The sequence below is a fragment of the Stenella coeruleoalba genome (genome assembly GCF_951394435.1).
Source record: "Stenella coeruleoalba genome assembly, chromosome: 12".
Taxonomy (NCBI): Eukaryota; Metazoa; Chordata; class Mammalia; order Artiodactyla; family Delphinidae; genus Stenella; species Stenella coeruleoalba.
In genome coordinates, this window is record NC_137158.1 from 20,657,950 (window position 1) to 20,678,393 (window position 20,444).

The following is a 20,444-nucleotide window of genomic DNA, read 5'->3' on the forward strand; positions in this document are numbered from 1 at the left end:
CTGTCTGCAGACCTTAACGCACATTAATGAAACTGGTCCAATGCAGTTCTTTTTCCTACAATTTGGGAGGATGCTTCCAATTCTATTGAAGTGATTGTTGACAATAAACTTTGAGCTGTAGTTTTTGATGAGACTGACACTAAAATGTAGAGGAACTACTAAAACGACTCTGTACTTAACCAAAAAGATTAGAGAAAAGCCTCCAAACCTTTCCAGCTGACATTTCCCCCCTCACGTTTACGATGACCCTGTCTCTAAGAAAGAAACTATTGCCCCCGGGACCTGCCATGAGACATCACACACCTGGGAAAATACAATCCACAATCCCAGCCCACATAGAAAACGACCCCAGTTCTTATTACTTCCTTTTGGACCACCAGCCACTATGAATGGGCCCCTAATTGTTCTTTATCTAAAAATAAACTTTTGGTACAATTTACAAGACCCACATGGTCCATGCCCACCTCTGCAGCTTTACCTATCTCCCCGTTTCTAGCTCTTCTATTGTCCCTGCTCTTTGCCTCCTTCAGGTCTTCCTACACTGAAGCCACCCCCCTCCACAGTCTCTCCCCACCCCACCTCCCCTTGCCTGGCTAGCATCTCCTTCTCCTTATCCTGCAGCCCTTGGCTTTTAAACGCTGCTTTTTTGTTCAGGAAGACATCCCTGACCTGTCAAACTCCTGCATCCTCTACACTTTTCCTTTTCGGCACTCAGCCATCGCCCATTTTTTTCTCCAGGCTCCTTGAGGGAAGGATTACTTATGTCTTCCTCATTGCTGCATCCCTAGTGCTAAGCTCATGCCTGGCCCTCAAATGCTTTTTGAACAAGTGAATAAATGGGCGGGTAAGTGAGAGTTCGTGGTGTAGAATGGAAATTCAACAGCTCTCCCATTCCTACACCCAGATCATGAAGTGTAAAAGACATTTGCCAAGTGAAGAAAGTCATTCTCTGCATTTGACGTGAACCTCATCTCCTGACAGTTTCCTTTCCTACACCTCTCTGTTCAGAAAGAAGATACAAGTTTATCTTTGGCAGGAAATTGTCCAGGCTATGATGTGAGTTACAAAAGGACATGTTGGCAAGCAAACTTGGCAAAATAAACAAGCGCAGATTTGATCTTTCAGTGAAAGACGTGGTTCTGCTAAAAGAAGCTGCTCAAACTTTCCACTCTAGTCGGGACCCCTTAGGTCCAGTCTTCCCACCTTGAGGAGCATCGAGCTCAGCACTGGATAGTGTCTGTCCTGCTCGGCCCCATCCACACTTCCTCACTCAGCCTTACTTCCTCCTGCCATCCTGGCTTTGATTTCTGCTTCCTGCTACCAGCCCAGAGCCACCACTGCTTGGATGACCCACTTGGGACCACTGTTCTCACAATGACCTAACCCTGATCCATGATCCTTAATTAATAACATCTCTCACCACTGGTCTAACACCTATTTCTATGGATTAGAAATAGAGATTAGATTAGATTTAGATTAAATTTCTAGAATCTAAGGATTCTCTTGCTACCATCCCTAGCCCTGCTAAAGCCACAAATGCCAGCCTAACCCCCTGGATGAATGCTAGGGAAGGGGACTCAGACTCAAAACACTCACCAGTTCACTCTGGTCCCAAGCACAGGCCTCTGAAACACAGCTTGTCCTACTCATTGACTTCCCTCCTCCTTCAAATCTGCTCATCCGCCTGGTTAAAGAAATCACCATCCACTCACTCTCTTAAACAAGAAGTTGGTTCATCCAGTCTTCTCTTTGTCTCTAATAAGCCTAAATTAGCCTGTAAGTCTGATCAGTTCCATCAATGAACTATTTCCCGTTTCCATGTCCTCCTCTACATCATAATGCTTGTTCAAGCATCTGTTGTCTCCATCCTGGACCACTGTCGTCACCCACCCACCCCCAACCTGCACCCTGCTCCCTCAGTCCCCTCCCTCTGCAACCATCCTCTGAAATACTATCCAAACCAACTTCAAAATACTAGTAGTCTCATATCACTCCCCTTCTCCAAAACAGTCCATTACACTCGGCCACAGGATGAAGTTGAAATCCATTGGCATTCAAGTAATTTGCTCATAAAATTTAATTAAACAAATATTAGCACTGTACCAGAGACACGTTCAGGAGATTACCCGATGATACCGGTCCTTGATACCTAAGAATCTGTGATGGAAGGAAGAATAGGATAGAAAGAGCTGTGAAGTAGACCATCTGTGCCATGGGAAAGGCACAGATGCCCACTGAAACTCTGAGGGGAGGTCTCTGCTGCTTGGGAGGAAGAGAGAATGCTTCATGGAGCAGTAATCATTTGGAAGGTGGTAGATTTCATATGTAAACACAGAAGAAAGTCAACACATTATGAAGATAAATTATATATAGAATTTTTGACTCATTACACATCTTTAAAAATTTTTAAATCCAAAATGATTTATTTTAGTTTTACTACAATGAAAGGAAGTGGACCAAATAGAATATTTATTATCAGAGGGAAACTGGCATCTGAATTCCAGTGAGGCCCATTTCCTCCACAAAGAATAGGGAAGAAATAGAGAATCCAAGGATTCCACAAACTATTAATTGGTACTGTTCTTTAATGTTTCCTTGGAGGAAACCAAGGTTTCTAGATGCTATGTTCCTCATCTAATCTCTGAGTCACACATCCTGGGATGGCTGAGCCAGCACTAGGATCCAGGGATGTGGACTCCCAGCTCCATGCTCCTTCCATCACTCAATGTTACTTTCCCAAGGGCTGCTAAGCAAATTTATTAAGGGCAAGGATTCCTAGCCCAACAGGTGCAGAAAAGTGAGAGGATCCTTCACCTGTCATATTGAGTTGATAAACTTTTTCCTGCACGTCTGTGAGACTAAGGAATTCATTCAACATTCATTCATTCAACAAGTGTGTACACAGTGGCCCTGATGTACCTGGCATTACACTAAACACCGGGGACCCAGCAGGGAATGAGCCATATCCTTGGAAACATGCCTGTCCAGACATCAATGTCTCCTGCTTGACATGGAGAGGTGTGGTGGGAGCAACCTGGTGTTGATCTGGCTCCAGGGAAAATAAGGGGAGTTCAGATGTTCCATTGCAACCCTCCCTACTCTGTGCAGATCTCCATTTTCTCATCAATGATCTGGAAACCCCATTAAAACATGCAAATGATATTCCCATACAAAGATAGAAAACCATGCCCTCTGCTACCCGCCTCTCTGCAGCCAACTAGCTCATCTCCCTCACAGTTCACACTCACTCTGACTTTTGTCCAAGAGCAACAGATCTTCCAATGCCAAATTGTTTGCTTGTCTCCAAACTTTAGGCTGTCAGTTTGTGGTCAGTAACTTTATCACATTTTCTCAGCTCTTCAGTGCACCTCCAATGAGGTGAAAACTCATAAAACTACGGGAACTTCAAAGAATACAAGAGAAAGAGACCTTCAAGATGGTGGAAGAGTATGACTTGGAGATCACCTTCCTCCCCACAAATACATCAGAAATACATCTACACGTGGAACAACTCCTCCAGAACACCTACTGAACGCTGGCAGAAGACCTCAGACCTCCCAAAAGGCAAGAAACTCCCCACGTACCTGGGTAGGGCAAAAGAAAAAAGAAAAACAAAGACAAAAGAATAGGGATAGAACCTGCACCAGTGAGAGGGAGCTGTGAAGGAGGAAAGGTTTCCACACCCTAGGAAGACCCTTCGCGGGCGGAGACTGCAGGTGGCGGAGGGGGGGAAGCTTCGGAGCTGCGGAGGAGAGCACAGCAACGGGGTGTGGAGGACAAAGCGGAGAGATTCCCGCACAGAGGATCGGTGCCGACCAGCACTCACCAGCCCGAGAGGCTTGTCTGCTCACCCGCCGGGGAGGGCGGGGCTGGGAGCTGAGGCTCGGGCTTCGGAGGTCAGATCCCAGGGAGAGGACTGGGGTTGGCGGCATGAACACAGCCTGAAGGGGTTAGTGCGCCACAGCTAGCCGGTAGGGAGTCCGGGAAAAAGTCTGGACCTGCCTAAGAGGCAAGAGACCATTGTTTCCAGGTGCGGGAGGAGAGGGGATTCAGAGAACCGCCTAAACGAGCTCCAGAGACTGGCGTGAGCCGCGGCTATCAGCACGGACCCCAGAGACGGGCATGAGATGTTAAGGCTGCTGCTGCTGCCACCAAGAAGCCTGTGTGCGAGCACAGGTCACTATCCACACCTCCCTTCTGGGGGCCTGTGATGCCCACCACTGTCAGGGTCCCATGATCCAGGGACAACTTCCCCAGGAGAACACATAGCGTGCATCAGGCTACTGCAACCTCATGCTGGCCTCTGCGGCTGCAGATGCACCCTGCATCCGTACCCCTCCCTCCCCCCAGCCTGGGTGAGCCACAGCCCCCTAATCAGCCGCTCCTTTAGCCCCGTCCTGTCTGGGCGGGAAGAGACACCCTCAGGCGACCTACATGCAGAGGCGGGGCCAAATCCAAAACTGAACCCCAAGAGCTGTGCAAACAAAGAAGAGAAAGGAAATCTCTCCCAGCAGCCTCAGGAGCAGCGGATTAAATCTCCACAATCAACTTGTACCCTGCATCTGTGGAATACCTGAATAGACAAAAAATCATCCCAAAATTGAGGCGGTGGACATCAGGAGAATGATATATATATACATTTTTTCCTTTTTCTCTTTTTGTGAGTGTGTATGTGTATGCTTCCGTTTGTGATTTTGTCTGTATAGTTTTGCTTTTACCATTTGTGCTGGGTTCTGCCTGTTTGTTTTGTTTTTCTTAGTATAGTTTTTAGCACTGGTTATCACTGGTGGATTTGTTTTTTGGTTTTGTTGCTCTCTTCTTTCTTTCTTTCTTTTCGTCTTTTTTATTACTTTTTAATTTTTTTATTTTTAATAACGTTTAAATTTTATTTTAATAACTTTATTCTATTTTATTTTTTTCAATCTTTCTTTTTTTCTCCCTTTACTTCTCAGACATGTGGCTAACAGGGTCTTGGTGCTCCGGCCTGGTGCCAGGCCTGTGCCTCTGAGGTGGCAGAGCTGAGTTCAGGACACTGGTCCACCAGAGACATCCTGGATCCATGTAATATCAAATCACAAAAGATCTCCCACAGATCTCCATCTCAACACTAAGACCCAGCTCCATTCAACGACCAGCAAGCTACAGTGGTGGACACCCTATGCAAATACTAGCAAGACAGGAACACAACCCCACCCATTAGCAGAAAGCCTGCCTAAATTCATAATAAGGTCACAGACACCCCAGAACACACCACCAGACACAGTCCTGTCCAACAGAAAGACAAGGTCCAGCCTCATCCACCAGAACACAGGCACTAGTCCCCTCCACCAGGAAGCCTACACAGTCCACTGAACCAACCTTAGCCACTGAGGACAGACATCAAAAATAATGTGAACTACAAACCTGCAGCCTAAAGAAAGGAGACCCCAAACACAGTAAGTTAAGCAAAATGAGAGGCAGAGAAACACACAGCTGATGAAGGAGCAAGGTGAAAACCCTCCAGACCAAACAAATGAAGAGGAAATAGGCAGTCTACCTGAAAAAGAATTCAGAGAATTGGTAGTAAAGATGATCCAAAATCTTGGAAATAGAATGGAGAAAATAAGAGACATTTAACAAGGACCCAGAAGAACTAAAGAGCAAACAAACAATGATGAACAACACAAAAAGAAATTTAAAATTCTCTAGAAGAAATCAGTAGCAGAATAACTGAGGCAGAAGAACGGATAAGTGACCTGGAAGATAAAATAGTGGAAATAACTACTGCAGAGCAGAATAAAGAAAAAGAATGAAAAGAATTGAGGACAGTCTCAGAGACCTCTGGGACAAAATTAAATGCATGAACATTCGAATTGTAGGGCTCCCAGAAGAAGAAGAGAAAAAGAAAGGGACTGAGAAAATATTTGAAGAGATTATAACTGAAGACTTCCCTAATATGGGTAAGGAAATAGTTAATCAAGTCCAGGAAGCACAGAGAGTCCCATACAGGATAAATCCAAGGAGAAACAGGCCAAGACACATATTAATCAAACTATGAAAAATTAAATACAAACAAAAAATATTAAAAACAGCAAGGGGAAAACAACAAATAACATACAAGGGAATCCCCATGAGGTTAACAGCTGATCTTGCAGCAGAAACTCTGCAAGTCAGAAGGGAGTGTCAGAAGAAAGTGATGAAAGGGAAAAAACTACAACTAAGATTACTCTACCCAGCAAGGATCTCATTCAGATTTGATGGAGAAATTAAAACCTTTACAGACAAGCAAAAGCTAAGAGAATTCAGCACCACCAAACCAGCTTTACAACAAAGGCTAAAGGAACTTCTCTCTAGGCAGGAAACACAAGAGAAGGAAAAGACCTACAAAAACAAACCCAAAACAATTAACAAAATGGTAATAGGAACACACATGTCGGTAATTACCTTAAACGTAAAAGGGTTAAATGCTCCAACCAAAAGACATAGACTGGTTGAATGGATACAAAAACAAGACTCATATATATGCTGTCTACAAGGGAACCACTTCAGACCTAGGGACACATACAGACTGAAAGTGAGGGGATGGAAAAAGATATTCCATGCAAATGGAAATCAACAGAAAGCTGGAGTAGCAATTCTCATATCAGACAAAATAGACTTTAAAACAAAAACTATTACAAGATACAAAGACGGACACTACATAATGATCAAGGGATCAACCCAAGAAGAACATATAACAATTGTAAATATTTATACACCCAACATAGGAGCACCACAATACATAAGGCTAATACTATCAGCAAAAAAGGGGAAATCAACAGTAACACAATCATAGTAGGGGACTTTAACACCCCACTTTCACCAATGGACAGATCATCCAAAATGAAAATAAATAAGGAAACACAAGCTTTAAATGATATATTAAACAAGACGGACTTAATTGATAATTATAGGTCATTCCATTCAAAAACAACAGAATACACATTCTTTTCAAGTGCTCTTGGAACATTCTCAAAGATGGATCGTAACTTGGGACACAAATCAAACTTTAGTCAATTTAAGAAAACTGAGATACTATCAAGTATCTTTTCTGACCACAAAGCTATGAGACTAGATATCAATTACAGGAAAAAATCTGTAAAAAATACAAACACAAGGAAGCTAAACAATACACTACTTAATAACCAAGAGATCACTGAAGAAATCAAAGAGGATATCAAAAAATACCTGGAAACAAATGACAATGAAAACACAATGACCCAAAACCTATGGAATGCAGCAAAAGCAGTTCTAAGAGGGAAGTTTATAGCAATACAATCCTACCTCAAGAAACATCTCAAATAAACAACCTAACCTTACACCTAAAGCAATTAGAGAGAGAAGAGCAAAAAAACCCCAAAGTTAACACAAGGAAAGAAATCATAAAGATCAGATCGGAAATAAATGAAAAAGAAATGAAGGAAACAATAGCAATATCAATAAAACTAAAAGCTGGTTCTTTGAGAAGATAAACAAATTTGATAAACCATTAGCCAGACTCACCAAGGAAAAAAGGGAGAAGACTCAAATCAACAGAATTAGAAATGAAAAAGAAGTAACAACTGACACTGCAGAAATACAAAGGATCATGAGAGATTACTACAAGCCCCTATATGCCAATAAAATGGACAACCTGGAAGAAATAGACAAATTCTTAGAAAAGCACAACTTACAAGACCGAACCAAGAAGAAATAGAAAATATAAACTGACCAATCACAAGCAGTGAAATTGAGACTGTGATTAAAAATCTTCCAACAAACAAAAGCCAAGGAGCAGATAGCTCCACAGGCGAATTCTATCAAACATTTAGTGGAGAGTTAACACCTATCCTTCTCAAACTATTCCAAAAAATAGTAGAGTGAGGAACACTCCCAAACTCATTCTACGAGACCACCATCACCCTGACACCAAAACCAGACAAAGATGTCACAAAGAAAGAAAACTACAGGCCAATATCACTGATGAACATAGATGCAAAAATCCTCAACAAAATACTAGCAAACAGAATCCAACAGCACATTAAAATGATCATATATCATGATCAATTGTGCTTTATCCCAGGAATGCAAGGATTCTTCAATACACACAAATCAATGTGTTACACCATATTAACAAATTGAAGGATAAAAACCATATGATCATCTCAATAGATGCAGAAAAAGCTTTACAAAATTCAGCACCCATTTATGATGAAAACCCTCCAGAAAGTAGGCATAGAGGGAACTTACCTCAACATAATAAAGGCCATATATGACAAACCCACAGCCAACATCGTGATCAATGGTGAAAAACTGAAACCATTTCCTCTAGGATCAGGAACAAAACAAGGTTGCCCACTCTCACCACTATTATTTAACGTAGTTTTGGAAGTTTTAGCCACAGCAATCACAGAAGAAAAAGAAATAAAATGAATCCAAATCGGAAAAGAAGAAATAAAGCTGTCACTGTTTGCAGATGACATGATACTATACATAGATAATCCTAAAGTCTCTACCAGAAAACTACTAGAGGTAATCAATGAATTTGGTGAAGTAGCAGGATACAAAATTAATGCACAGAAATCTCTAGCATTCCTATACACTGATGAAAAGTCTGAAAGAGAAATTAAGGAAACCCTCCTATTTACCATTGCAACAAAAAGAATAAAATACCTAAGAATAAGCCTACCTAAGGAGACAAAAGACCTGTATGCAGTAAACTATAAGACATTGATGAAGTAATTAAAGATGACACAAATAGATGGAGAGAGATACCATGTTCTTGAATTGGATGAATCAACATTGTGAAAATGACTATACTACCCAAAGCAATCTACAGATTCAGTGCAGTCCCTATCAAACCAGCAATGGCATTTTTCACAGAACTAGAACAAAAAATTTCACAATTTATATGGAAACACAGAAGACCCAGAATAGCCAAAGCAATCTTTTTTCTTCTAGCCAATTGATATTTTCATTTGCATTAAAATCATATTACTCCATTTTCTCATTCAGCAAACAGTTTTTGAGGTCTATAGATAAAGTTAACTTTTTTAATTTTTAAAAATAACATTAACTTTGGATTTTACTTTTTTTTTAAACATCTTTATTAGAGTACAATTGCATTACAATGGTGTGTTCGTTTCTGCTTTATAATAAAGTGAATCAGTTATACACATAAATATGTCCCCTTATCTCTTCCCTCTTGCATCTCCCTCCCTCCCACCCTCCCTATCCCACACTTCTAGGTGGTCACAGAGCACCGAGCTGATCTCCCTTTGCTATGCGGCTGCTTCTCACTAGCTACCTATTTTAAGTTTGGTAGTGTATATATGTCCATGCCACTCTCTCACTTTGTCCCAGCTTACCCTTCCCCCCCTCCATTTATCCTCAAGTCCATTCTCTAGTAGGTCTGTGTCTTTATTCCCATCTTGCCCCTGGGTTCTTCACGACCATTTTGTTTTTTTGTTTTGTTTTGTTTTAGATTCCATATATATGTGTAGCATACGGTATTTGTTTCTCTCTTTCTGACTTACTTCACTCTGTATGACAGACTCTAGGTCCATCCACCTCACTACAAATAACACAATTTCATTTCTTTTTATGGCTGAGTAATATTCCATTGTTTATATGTGCCACATCTTCTTTATCCATTCATCTGTCGATGGACACTTAGGTTGCTTCCATGTCCTGGCTATAGTAAATAGAGCTACAATGAACATTTTGGTACATGACACTTTTTGAATTATGGTTTTCTCAGGGTATATGCCCAGTAGTGGGATTGCTGGGTCACATGGTAGTTCTATTTGTAGTTTTCTAAGGAACCTCCATACAGTTCTCCATAGTGGCTGTATCAATTTACATTCCCACCAACAGTGCAAGAGGGTTCCCTTTTCTCCACACCCTCTCCAGCATTTATTGTTTGTAGATTTTTTGATGATGGCCATTCTGACTGGTGTGAGGTGATACCTCGTTGTAGTTCTGATTTCCATTTCTCTAATGATTAGTGATGTTGAGTACTCTTTCATGTGTTTGTTGGCTGTCTGTATATCTTCTTTGGAGAAATGTCTGTTTAGGTCTTCTGCCCATTGTTGGATCGGGTTGTTTGCTTTTTGATATTGAGCTGCATGAGCTGCTTGTAAATTTTGGAGATTAATCCTTGGTCAGTTGCTTCATTTGCAAATATTTTCTCCCATTCTGAGGGTTGTCTTTTCCTCTTCTTTATGGTATCCTTTCTGTGAAAAAGCTTTGAAGTTTCATTAGGTCCCATTTGTTTATTTTTGGTTTTATTTCCATTTCTCTAGGAGGTGGGTCAAAAAGGATCTTGCTGTGATTTATGTCATACAGTGTTCTGCCTATGTTTTCCTCTAAGAGTTTGATAGTGTCTGCTCTCACATATAGGTCTTTAATCCATTTTAAGTTTATTTTTGTGTATGGTGTTAGGGAGTGTTCTAATTTCATTTTTTTACATGTGGCTGTCCAGTTTTCCCAGCACCACTTATTGAAGAGGCTGTCTTTTCTCCACTGTATATTCTAGCCTCCTTTATCAAAGATACGGTGACCAGATGTGCCTGGGTTTATCTCTGGGCTTTCTATCCTGTTCCATTGATCTCTATTTCTGTTTTTGTGCCAGTACCATACTGTCTTGATTACTGTAGCTTTGTAGTATAGTCTCAAGTCAGGGCCCCTGATTCCTCCAGCTCCTTTTTTCTTTCTCAAGATTGCTTTGGCTATTTGGGGTCTTTTGTGTTTCCATACAAATGTGAACTTTTTTGTTCTAGTTCTGTGAAAAATGCCATTGGTAGTTTGATAGGGATTGCATTGAATCTGTAGATTGCTTTGGGTAGTATAGTCATTTTCACAATGTTGATTCTTCCAGTCCAAGAACATGGTATATCTCTCCATCTATTTGTATCATCTTTAATTTCTTTCATCAATGTCTTATAATTCTCTGCATACAGGTATTTTGTCTCCCTAGGTAGGTTTATTCCTAGATATTTCATTCTTTTTGTTGCAGTGGTAAATGGGAGTGTTTTATTAATTTCACTTTCAGATTTTTCATCATTAGTGTATAGGAATGCTAGAGATTTCTGTGCATTAATTTTGTATCTTGCTACTTTACCAAATTCGTTGATTAGCTCTAGTAGTTTTCTGGTAGCATCTTTAGGATTCTCTATGTATAGTATCATGTCATCTGCAAACAGTGACATCTTTACTTCTTTTCTGATTTGGATTCATTTTATTTCTTTTTCTTCTATGATTGCTGTGGCTAAAACTTCCAAAACTATGTTGAATTATAGTGGTGAGAGTGGGCAACCTTGTCTTGTTCCTCATCTTAGTGGAAATGGTTTCAGTTTTCACCATTGATCACGATGTTGGCTGTGGGTTTGTCATATATGGCCTTTATTATGTTGAGTAAAGTTCCCTCTATGCCTACTCTGGAGGGTTTTATCATAAATGGGTGCTGAATTTTGTCGAAAGCTTTCTCTGCATCTGTTGAGATGATCATATGGTTTTTATCCTTCAATTTGTTAATATGGTGTATCACATTGATTGATTTGTGTATACTGAAGAATGTTTGCATTCCTGGGATAAACCCTGCTTGATCATGGTGTATGATCATTTTAATGTGCTGTTGGTTTCTGTTTGCTAGTATTTTGTTGAGGATTTTTGCATCTATGTTCATCAGTGATACTGGCCTGTAGTTTTCTTTCTTTGTGACATCCTTGTCTGGTTTTGGTATCAGGGTGATGGTGGTCTCGTAGAATGAGATTAGGAGTGTTCCTCCCTCTGCTATATTTTGCAAGAGTTTGAGAAGGATAGGTGTTAGCTCTTCTCTAAATGTTTGCTAGAATGCACCTGTGGAGCCATCTGGTCCTGGGCTTTGTTTGTTGGAAGATTTTTAATGACATTTTCAATTTCAATACTTGTGATTCATCTGTTCATATTTTCTATTTCTTCCTGGTTCAGTTTTGGAATGTTATGCATTTCTAAGAATTTCTCCATTTCTTCCAGGTTGTCCATTTTATTGGCATATAGTTGCTTGTAGTAATCTCTCATGATCCTTTGTATTTCTGCAGTGTCAGTTGTTACTTCTTTTTCATTTCTAATTCTATTGATTTGAGTCTTCTCCCTTTTTTTCTTGATGAGTCTGGCTAATGGTTTATCAAATTTGTTTATCTTCTCAAAGAACCAGCTTTTAGTTTTGTTGATCTTTGCTATTCTTTCCTTCATTTCTTTTTCCTTTGTTTCTGATCTGATCTTTATGATTTCTTTCCTTCTGCTAACTTTGGGGTTTTTTTTGTTGTTGTTGTTGTTCTTTCTCTAATTCCTTGAGGTGTAAAGTTAGGTTGTTTATTTGAGATGTTTCTTGTTTCTTAAGGTAGGATTGTATTGCTATAAACTTCCCTCTTAGAACTGCTTTTGCTGCATTCCATAGGTTTTGGGTCATTGTGTTTTCATTGTCATTTGTTTCCAGGTATTTTTTGATATCCTCTTTGATTTCTTCAGTGATCTTTGGTTACTAAGTAGTGTATTGTTTAGCCTCCTTGTGTTTGTGTTTTTTACAGATTTTTTCCTGTAATTGATATCTAGTCTCATAGCATTGTGGTCAGAAAAGATACTTGACACGATTTCAATTTTCTTAAATTTACCAAGGCTTGATTTGTGCCCCAAGTACATCCTGGAGAATGTACCAAGAGCACTTGAGAAGAATGTGTATTCTGTTGTTTTTCGATGGAATGTCCTATAAATATCTAATGAAGTCCATCTTGTTTTATATATCATTTAAAGCTTGTGTTTCCTTATTTATTTTCATTTTGGATGATCTGTCCATTGGTGAAAGTGGGGTGTTAAAGTCCCCTACTATGATTTTGTTACTGTTGATTTCCCCTTTTATGGCTGTTAGCATTTGCCTTATGTATTGAGGTGCTCCTATGTTGGGTGCATAAATATTTACAATTGTTATATGTTCTTCTTGGGTTGATCCCTTGATCATTATGTAATGTCCTTCTTTGTCTCTTGTAGGAGTCTTTGTTTTAAAGTCTCTTTCACTTTCTTCACTCTAAGCCACCTGGCCTCCTTTCTCTTCTCTCAACATGTCAGGGCTTCTTCTGCCTCAGGGCCTTTGCACTTGTTTTTCTGGTGCTTGACTCTCTTGTCCCCCATATTTATGTGGTTCTCATACCTCTTCAAGGTCTTTACTCAAGTATCTTCTTCTTAACATTTGTTTCTGGTCTCCCTATTTACAACTGCAACATTCCTTCTTCCCCCAACATTCTCCATATTTTACGACTACCTTATTTTTTTCTATAGCTATCACCACCATCTGAGAGATTATTTTATTTACATAGTTTGTTAATTTTCTGCCTTCCCCTCTAGAATGAAGGCTATGCAAGAACAGGATTTTTTTTGTCCATATTGTTCTTCATGTATCCTCACTACCTTGAGTAACATTTGCTGAGTAAATTAATATTCCACGATTTTTATATCAATGTCTTATTGAAAAAATTCTAAAATTATAATCTTTGAATAAAGGTGCAAAACAGTTGAAACAATTTACAACCTTACGAGTCTCCCTCATACTCGAGATATGATTTGAAGGTATCACTGGTAAGCATCAGTAATAGTGACCACTACATATTTACAAGAGAACCTACTGAACCAAAGACTACCAGTTTCAAAAACTTGGACTAAGAATGCTTAGACTAAGAATGCAGGAAATTACAAGTTGAAGTGCAGTGTTATCCTGGACTAAAAGTAAGAGAAGTTGGCAAAATAAATGTACATAATTCCCAGAAAAAGATTTCCTGGAAAAATAGTGAAAAGTGTAAGTATGATTTTTCAACCCAAATTTAACTCTACAAGTTTAAGCCCATTTTCTTACAATGTGTTTAGTGAATTTAGGTTACTAAAAGGGACTCTGCTGGCCAGAGGGAGTGCAGTTTCCCATCAGAAATGGGCTACCTCACGGCTATGGGGAGGCCCCACAGCTACCATGCCTCACTTGCTAACCCAGCACTCAGTAGTGCCAGGCTTTGGTTTATATGAAGAAAACTGAGAGGAAAGAGAACATATGAGCACAGAGAAGTTTCAGAGAGAATGTTGAATTGGAGTCTCCACAGTGATCAGATGAGAGAACAGAAATACATTTTACATTGACTGTCAATTCTTGGTGACTCTAGCCCAGGAGTCCCTCTGTAATTCCCCACAACTGATTTAGGAGCTCCTTATTGTTCAAATGCTACTCGATGAGTCACTGGGCAGGGACAGCAGACCCAATAATGTGGGCTTCTGAAGAACAAGTAAAGTTAGAAGGTTTTGCTAGAAGAAAAGATAACTAGTGGATTAAAAGAAGTTTTGGTTTTGGCCTGTCCATGATGGAAACCATGGTTTGCCTGTGCAGTTTGCCCCCAAATTGTGAATTTTCAGTGGTTAATAGATTACTAAGTGACACCAGAGTAACATGGATTCATTACAGTCCACACTGCACAAGGACATCTCCGCTTAGACATCTAAAACCATCTCAAAATTAAATTCAAAACTGAACTCCTGATCTTTTCACCAAAACCAATCTTTCCATCTCAGCTAATTGCAACTTCTTTCTTCCAGTTGCTCAGGTCTGAAGTCTTGGAGTCATTTATCTCAGTACGTTTGGGCTGCTATAACAAAATACCACAGAGTGGGTGTCTTAAAAACAACAGGAATTTATTGCTCACACTTCTGGAGGCTGGAAGTCCAAGATCATGGTGCCAGCATAGTTGCGTAGGGTCCTCTTTCTGGTTCATAGCTGGAGCCTTCTCACTGCATCCTCGTCTGGCAGAAGGAGTTAGGGATCTCCCTGGACCCTCAGTTACAAGGCATTAATTCCGTTCATGAGGGCTCCACCCTCATGACCTAAGCACCTCCCAAATGCCCCACCTTCTAATACCATCACATTAGGCATTAGGATTTCAACACATAAATTTTAGGGGGACACAAACATTCAGATCATACTATCATCCTTGATGATTTTTTTTCTCTCACAGCCAGTTTGTCAGGGAATCATTAGCTCTACCCTCAAAACACATTTGGAATTAGATTACTTTTCACTATCCCACTGTTCCCACTCTGGTCCTCATCGTCTGTGCTCCTGTCTCCCATCTGGTCTCCCTCCTCTACCTCCCATTTAATGGGTTGAATTGTGTCTCCCCAAAATACACGTTCAAGTTCTGATACCCAGTACCTGTGAATATGACCTTATTTGGAATTAAGGTCTTGGTAAAAGTAATTAAGATGTAAATTAAGATGATGTCATACTGGATTAGGGTAGGCCCTAAATCTAACTACTGGTGTCTTTATAAGGAAAGAAAAAAACACATAGAAGGGAAGCCCATGTGACAACCAGACAGAGATTGGAATGGTGCAGCTACAAGCAAGGAACACCGAGGACTGGTAGCAGCCACCAGAAGCTCAGGAATGGCAATAAAGAGTTCTGCCCTAGAGACTTCAGAGGGAGGGTAACCCTGCCAACACCTAGATTTTCAACTTCTGGCCTCTAGAACTGAGAGAATAACTTTTTCCTGTTTTAAGCTACCTGGTTTGTGGTACTTTGTTACAGAAAACCTAGGAAATTTATATACCCACTGAAGTCTAGTCTCGACATGGCAACCAGAGGAGTCCCTTTAAAATATAAGGCAGATCATCCCACTTACTCACTCAAAAGTCTCCAGTGATTTCCCTCTCCTCCCAGAGAAAAAGCTGAGAGCCTTACAAAAGCCAGGAAGGTCCTGCAGGACTGACTCCACAGTGATGCCGATGACCTCATCACCTACTATCTCCAGCCACACTGGACTCCTTGTGTTCTTCCAACACTCCAAGCACATTCCTGCAGAAGGGCATTTGCACTGGCAGTCTCCTTGCCTAGAACATTCCTTTCCCAGATTTATGTATGACTAGCTGTCTCACTAGTTCAGTTAAATGCCAACTCCTCAGTAAGACCTAATATGGTTACCTAAAATTGCAAATCTCCCCCACCAGTTCCAAAGCTTCAGAATCTCCTTTATCCTGCCCTCCTTCTTCTATCTCTGAAAAACATTTATCACCTTCTAGTGTATCATACAATTTACTTAATTATCATGTCTATTTTATATTGCCCATCTCCCCCTACTAGAAAGTAAAGTTCGTGAAAACAGGGATCTTTATCTATTTTAACTGATATATCCACACACACACAAAGTGCCTGGCACATTAAAGCTGTTCATCCAATATGTTTAGGATGAATGAATAGGAAAAGGCAACACGACACAGCAGATGTGAGGGTTTGCCCACCTCTGATCTCTGCTATTCTTAATCCCATTTTTATTTAGATCAAGTTTTCAGTGGTTGGATAACGCCTTGAGGGTTCCAGCTGAAAGGCAGAATCCTCACTTTCTCATTTTTAGATAGGTGTGCATAGAGTGTTATCCTTGGTGTCTTTTTCATCAGAAACTGCCACCACAAATGAACGCAGAGGAAATTCCAAAACAAGTAAACTCCTGCTACTACTGCTTCCAAATATCCTTGTTGAGGAACAAAATGTTGAAAGTAAGAATTAAACGCTTCAAAGGTTCTAGTCATCTTCCCAAAATACAGGCATCACACTCCTTTCCATCTTAGTAGAATGGGCTCACAGAGGCTCTATAATTTGTATAGTTAAAAATTACCAAATAGCTTAGGGGTGCAGATTAGAAGTTCTAGGCATTGGTGTCTATGAAATCATCACAGGCTAAAACACTTAATCCTTTGAGCCTAAATCCAAATTGCAAACTACCCAGGAAAAAAAATGAGATCATATATCTGCTACTCAGATCATGTTCTTATCTGCCAAAAATGCCTCTGAGCAGAATGATGTGTGTGCGTGTGCACATACACAGTACACACACACACACACACACACACACAAGCACACTCTCATTCCAGCAGCAAAATTACTTTGAAAACATTAATACATATTAATAAAAATGTAAAGACAACAGCTGTTTGAATTTCAGATAAACTGTGGACCATTTTTTACCATTTAAGTCATTGAGAGTGCGGTGTACATAATTGAACAAAAACATGGTCCAAAAAAAAATGCAAGTCGGCTAAAAAAGGAAGTTAAAAATTTGAGTTTAAAAAAATTTATCATAAATTATTAGTTATCTTGCCTGGTTGCTGAGGGAGATGCTCTGGTTAATATGTGTTCCATATGTGAATCAGTAATTTTGACTATCATAAAATATACTTAGTACTCTAAAAGAACATCCCCTTTCTTTGATGAGGCAGTTAAAGGTTTTTCAAAATATTTCTGGGCCTTATAGTCACCATGGTTAGCAAGAAATATCACTTAACTACAATTGTATGCAAGTGCCAGCTAACAGAACTCTGACGAATACCAGAAAGTTTACTGTAGATGAAATTCAGGGTTACCCAGAGAGACATTTACCTTGCAGTGTAGCCCTTCCAAGTTTTATTAATGTCAAGACTTGGACTGCTGTAAGTGCACATCTAAATATTATACAACCCAGAGGAGAAGCACTTAAAGCCGCGGGAGAGGGTGCGGGAGTGGGGTTGGACCCAGGGCTGAGGCAGGCACCCCCCTCCTTCCTGCCTCAGTGGGTCATGCCCAGGGCAGCAGCAGGAGGGGAGTGACTGGACGGTGCCCGCACAGGAGACAATGCCTTTTCCAGTTACAGCGCAGGGATCACAACAAACACAGCCGCCACAGAAGCACTGTGGCATTACCTCTCCCATCAGTTTAGCAGCCCCCAAGGAGACTGACTTACACAGGAAAGAACTGACTCTGAAGCCTTTTGGGGTTTTTGAAGAGGAAGAGGGACTGCAGCACAGAATTTTAATTTGGGGAAAATTAAATAACCTGGTAAAAGAGTGGATACAAGAAATCAGTGAAAGCAAGAATCTTCCACAGTCTGTAATGGAAAATGTTGGGGGGAAAATTTTTACATTTGGATCTTATGGATTAAGAGTACATACAAGGGCTTCCCTGGTGGCGCAGTGGTTGAGAGTCCGCCTGCCGATGCAGGGGACGCGGGTTCGTGCTCTGGTCCGGGAGGATCCCCCGTGCCGCGGAGCAGCTGGGCCCGTGAGCCGTGGCCGCTGGGCCTGCGCGTCCGGAGCCTGTGCTCCGCAACGGGAGAGGCCACAACAGTGAGAGGCCCGCGTACCGCCAAAAAAAAAAAAAAAAAAAAAGAGTACATACAAAAGGTGCCGATATTGATGAGTTGTGTGTTGCATCAAGACATGTTGATTGAAGTGACTTTTTCACCTCACTCTATGATAAGTTGAAATTACAGGAAGAAGTAAAAGATTTAAGAGCTGCTGAGGAGGCTTTTGTACCAGTTATCAAACTGTGCTTTGCTGGGATAGAGATTGATATTTTGTTTGCAAGATTAGCACTACAGACTATCCCAGAAGACTTGGACTTAAGAGATGACAGTCTGCTTAAAAATCTAGACATAAGATGCATAAGAAGTCTTAATGATTGCAGGGTAACTGATGAAATTTTACATCTAGTACCAAACATAGACAATTTCAGGTTAACCCTGAGAGCTATCAAACTGTGGGCCAAACACCACAACATCTATTCCAATATATTCGTTTCCTCGGTGTTTCCTGGGCTATGCTAGTAGCAAGAACTTGCCAGCTTTAACCAAATGCAATAGCGTCAACTCTTGTACATAAGTTTTTCTTGATATTTTCTAAACGGTGTGCATTTAGATCATATTAAAACAAAATTGACTGTAGACACTGAAAAAATACATACAGCCCAGAGAAACACTGCTCTAATTCTCTGTTGCATGTGGCCCCTAGGCTTCTGCTTTACACTTGTGCATGCTACTAGAAAAGGCAGCAATTGGAAACACATTCCCTCACAGCCAAAATCCTTCCTGTCAAGTAATTGCTGGAGACCCATTTCAGAGGCAAAGGTATGACAGTTAATGGGTGTAAAAAAACAAATCAAATGGGATGGAAACAAATGCACAATGTGAATGAACATACTCCTCAGATGTCAGACTTTGAATAGGCACAAGCAGACAAAACTTTGGGTCCCAGCAACTGAGCATGTCCCTTTCCTTCTCTGCGAGGCCACATACTGTCACTTCTGTGCTCAGGCTCTTAGGATGACTTTCTTGTTAATGATAAGTGATCGCCCAAGTTAATGATGAGTGGTAAGTGCAGCCAACTCTATGGTCTGAGACACCACAAAATGCACACCTAACCCACTGAGGAGAGGACATCGCTTAAACCAGGTCAGCCTGATAAAACTCCATATCCAGTTCTCAAAGCCGCTCTGGGTTTGATAAATCCATGTTACTAGGATATAAAGAACATCCATGAGAGCAAGGACTTTATTTTACTCACTGCCACATCTATCTCCAAGAACAGTGCTTTGCATGTAGTAGGCACTTGAAAAATATTTATTAGATGGGTGAATGGCTAGTCTGTTCTACTGGAAACACCTGTACAGTGGTAAGAAGTTTGAGCCTATGTAGAAATGAAACGCCTCTAGTACCCAGTTAGCTTCCATAAAGCTCAGATTAATGTCAATGCTTCCGAGGCAGCAGTTCTAAAATTCCATGCTGGTTGTATACTACTTTGGATTTTTTTTGTTCCAAGGAAATAGTTCTGATGAAGTCGTGGACACTAGGACTTGCTCTGGGGACTAAAGGAGCAGGCAAGTCTTAATACAAATGTACCAACCACAACAGCAGAATTCCAGAATGATAATATCAATAAATAGAAGAGGACTTTGGCAGGTTACCCTCCTGATGGCCCTCAGATTATATACAACACTGTCCCTGCTGGTCCAGTTTCTCTGAACAAATGGTTTTTGCTTTTTCTCTATATCTTGCCTCACGGAGGTTCCTTTCCCTTCTGTCTGTTGTACAAATCTTGATTAGATCTCATTTGAGCTGCCACAATATCATCACAACTGCTCTCCTTACATCTAATCTCTCCTCCCTCTAGTTCATCTCTTATGTTTCCTCCTTTTAAAAACTCTCAGTTCATATCCCCAATATAATGAGATCCAAATACCTCAGCAGGACCCAGAAAGTCCTTCACGAACATGCCTGATCTCCTGACATTTCTTTCTACCCCAGATCCACCACGTTCTCGTGCCCGAATATATACACATACTGCTGTAGCTCTACTGCACCGCCCTCTAGTCCCCATGCCCTTTCCAGCTTCCCTGTCATTACTCATGGAATTTCCTGGGCCTGTAATGCTTCCACATCTTGTCTACCTAGGGCATTCAGAGTTCAAATATTACATCTTTCCTGGATACCCCACTATCTACCATGCCCCCACCAGCACCCACCCTGTCTCCACAGCCTGACACAGAAACCCTCAGAGGCCACCTGACAAAACTGATCCTCCATCTGTGATCTCAGCGCATTTTTGACACCTCTGATGTGGTAGATTTTCTC

General features: G+C 40.7%; 1 protein-coding gene and 1 pseudogene across 18 annotated transcripts in view; one reads left to right on the top strand and one right to left on the bottom strand.

The window, feature by feature from the left end:
- LOC307195083 (uncharacterized protein) overlaps positions 1-20,444 on the bottom strand; it is a 457,748-nt gene that overhangs the window by 99,611 nt on the left and 337,693 nt on the right. For 2 of the 17 annotated variants that reach the window (XM_079938790.1, XM_079938804.1), the window contains one exon: positions 1,597-1,684. The exons of the other annotated variants lie outside the window; for them this stretch is intronic. The gene's annotated coding sequence lies outside the window, so the exon portion shown is untranslated. The remainder of the gene's footprint in view (positions 1-1,596; positions 1,685-20,444) is intronic. 17 annotated transcript variants of the gene reach the window in all.
- Positions 17,672-18,742, top strand: LOC307195235 (poly(A) polymerase alpha-like; annotated as a pseudogene). The gene is made up of 2 exons: positions 17,672-18,009; positions 18,206-18,742. The product of its transcript is annotated as a poly(A) polymerase alpha-like (transcript).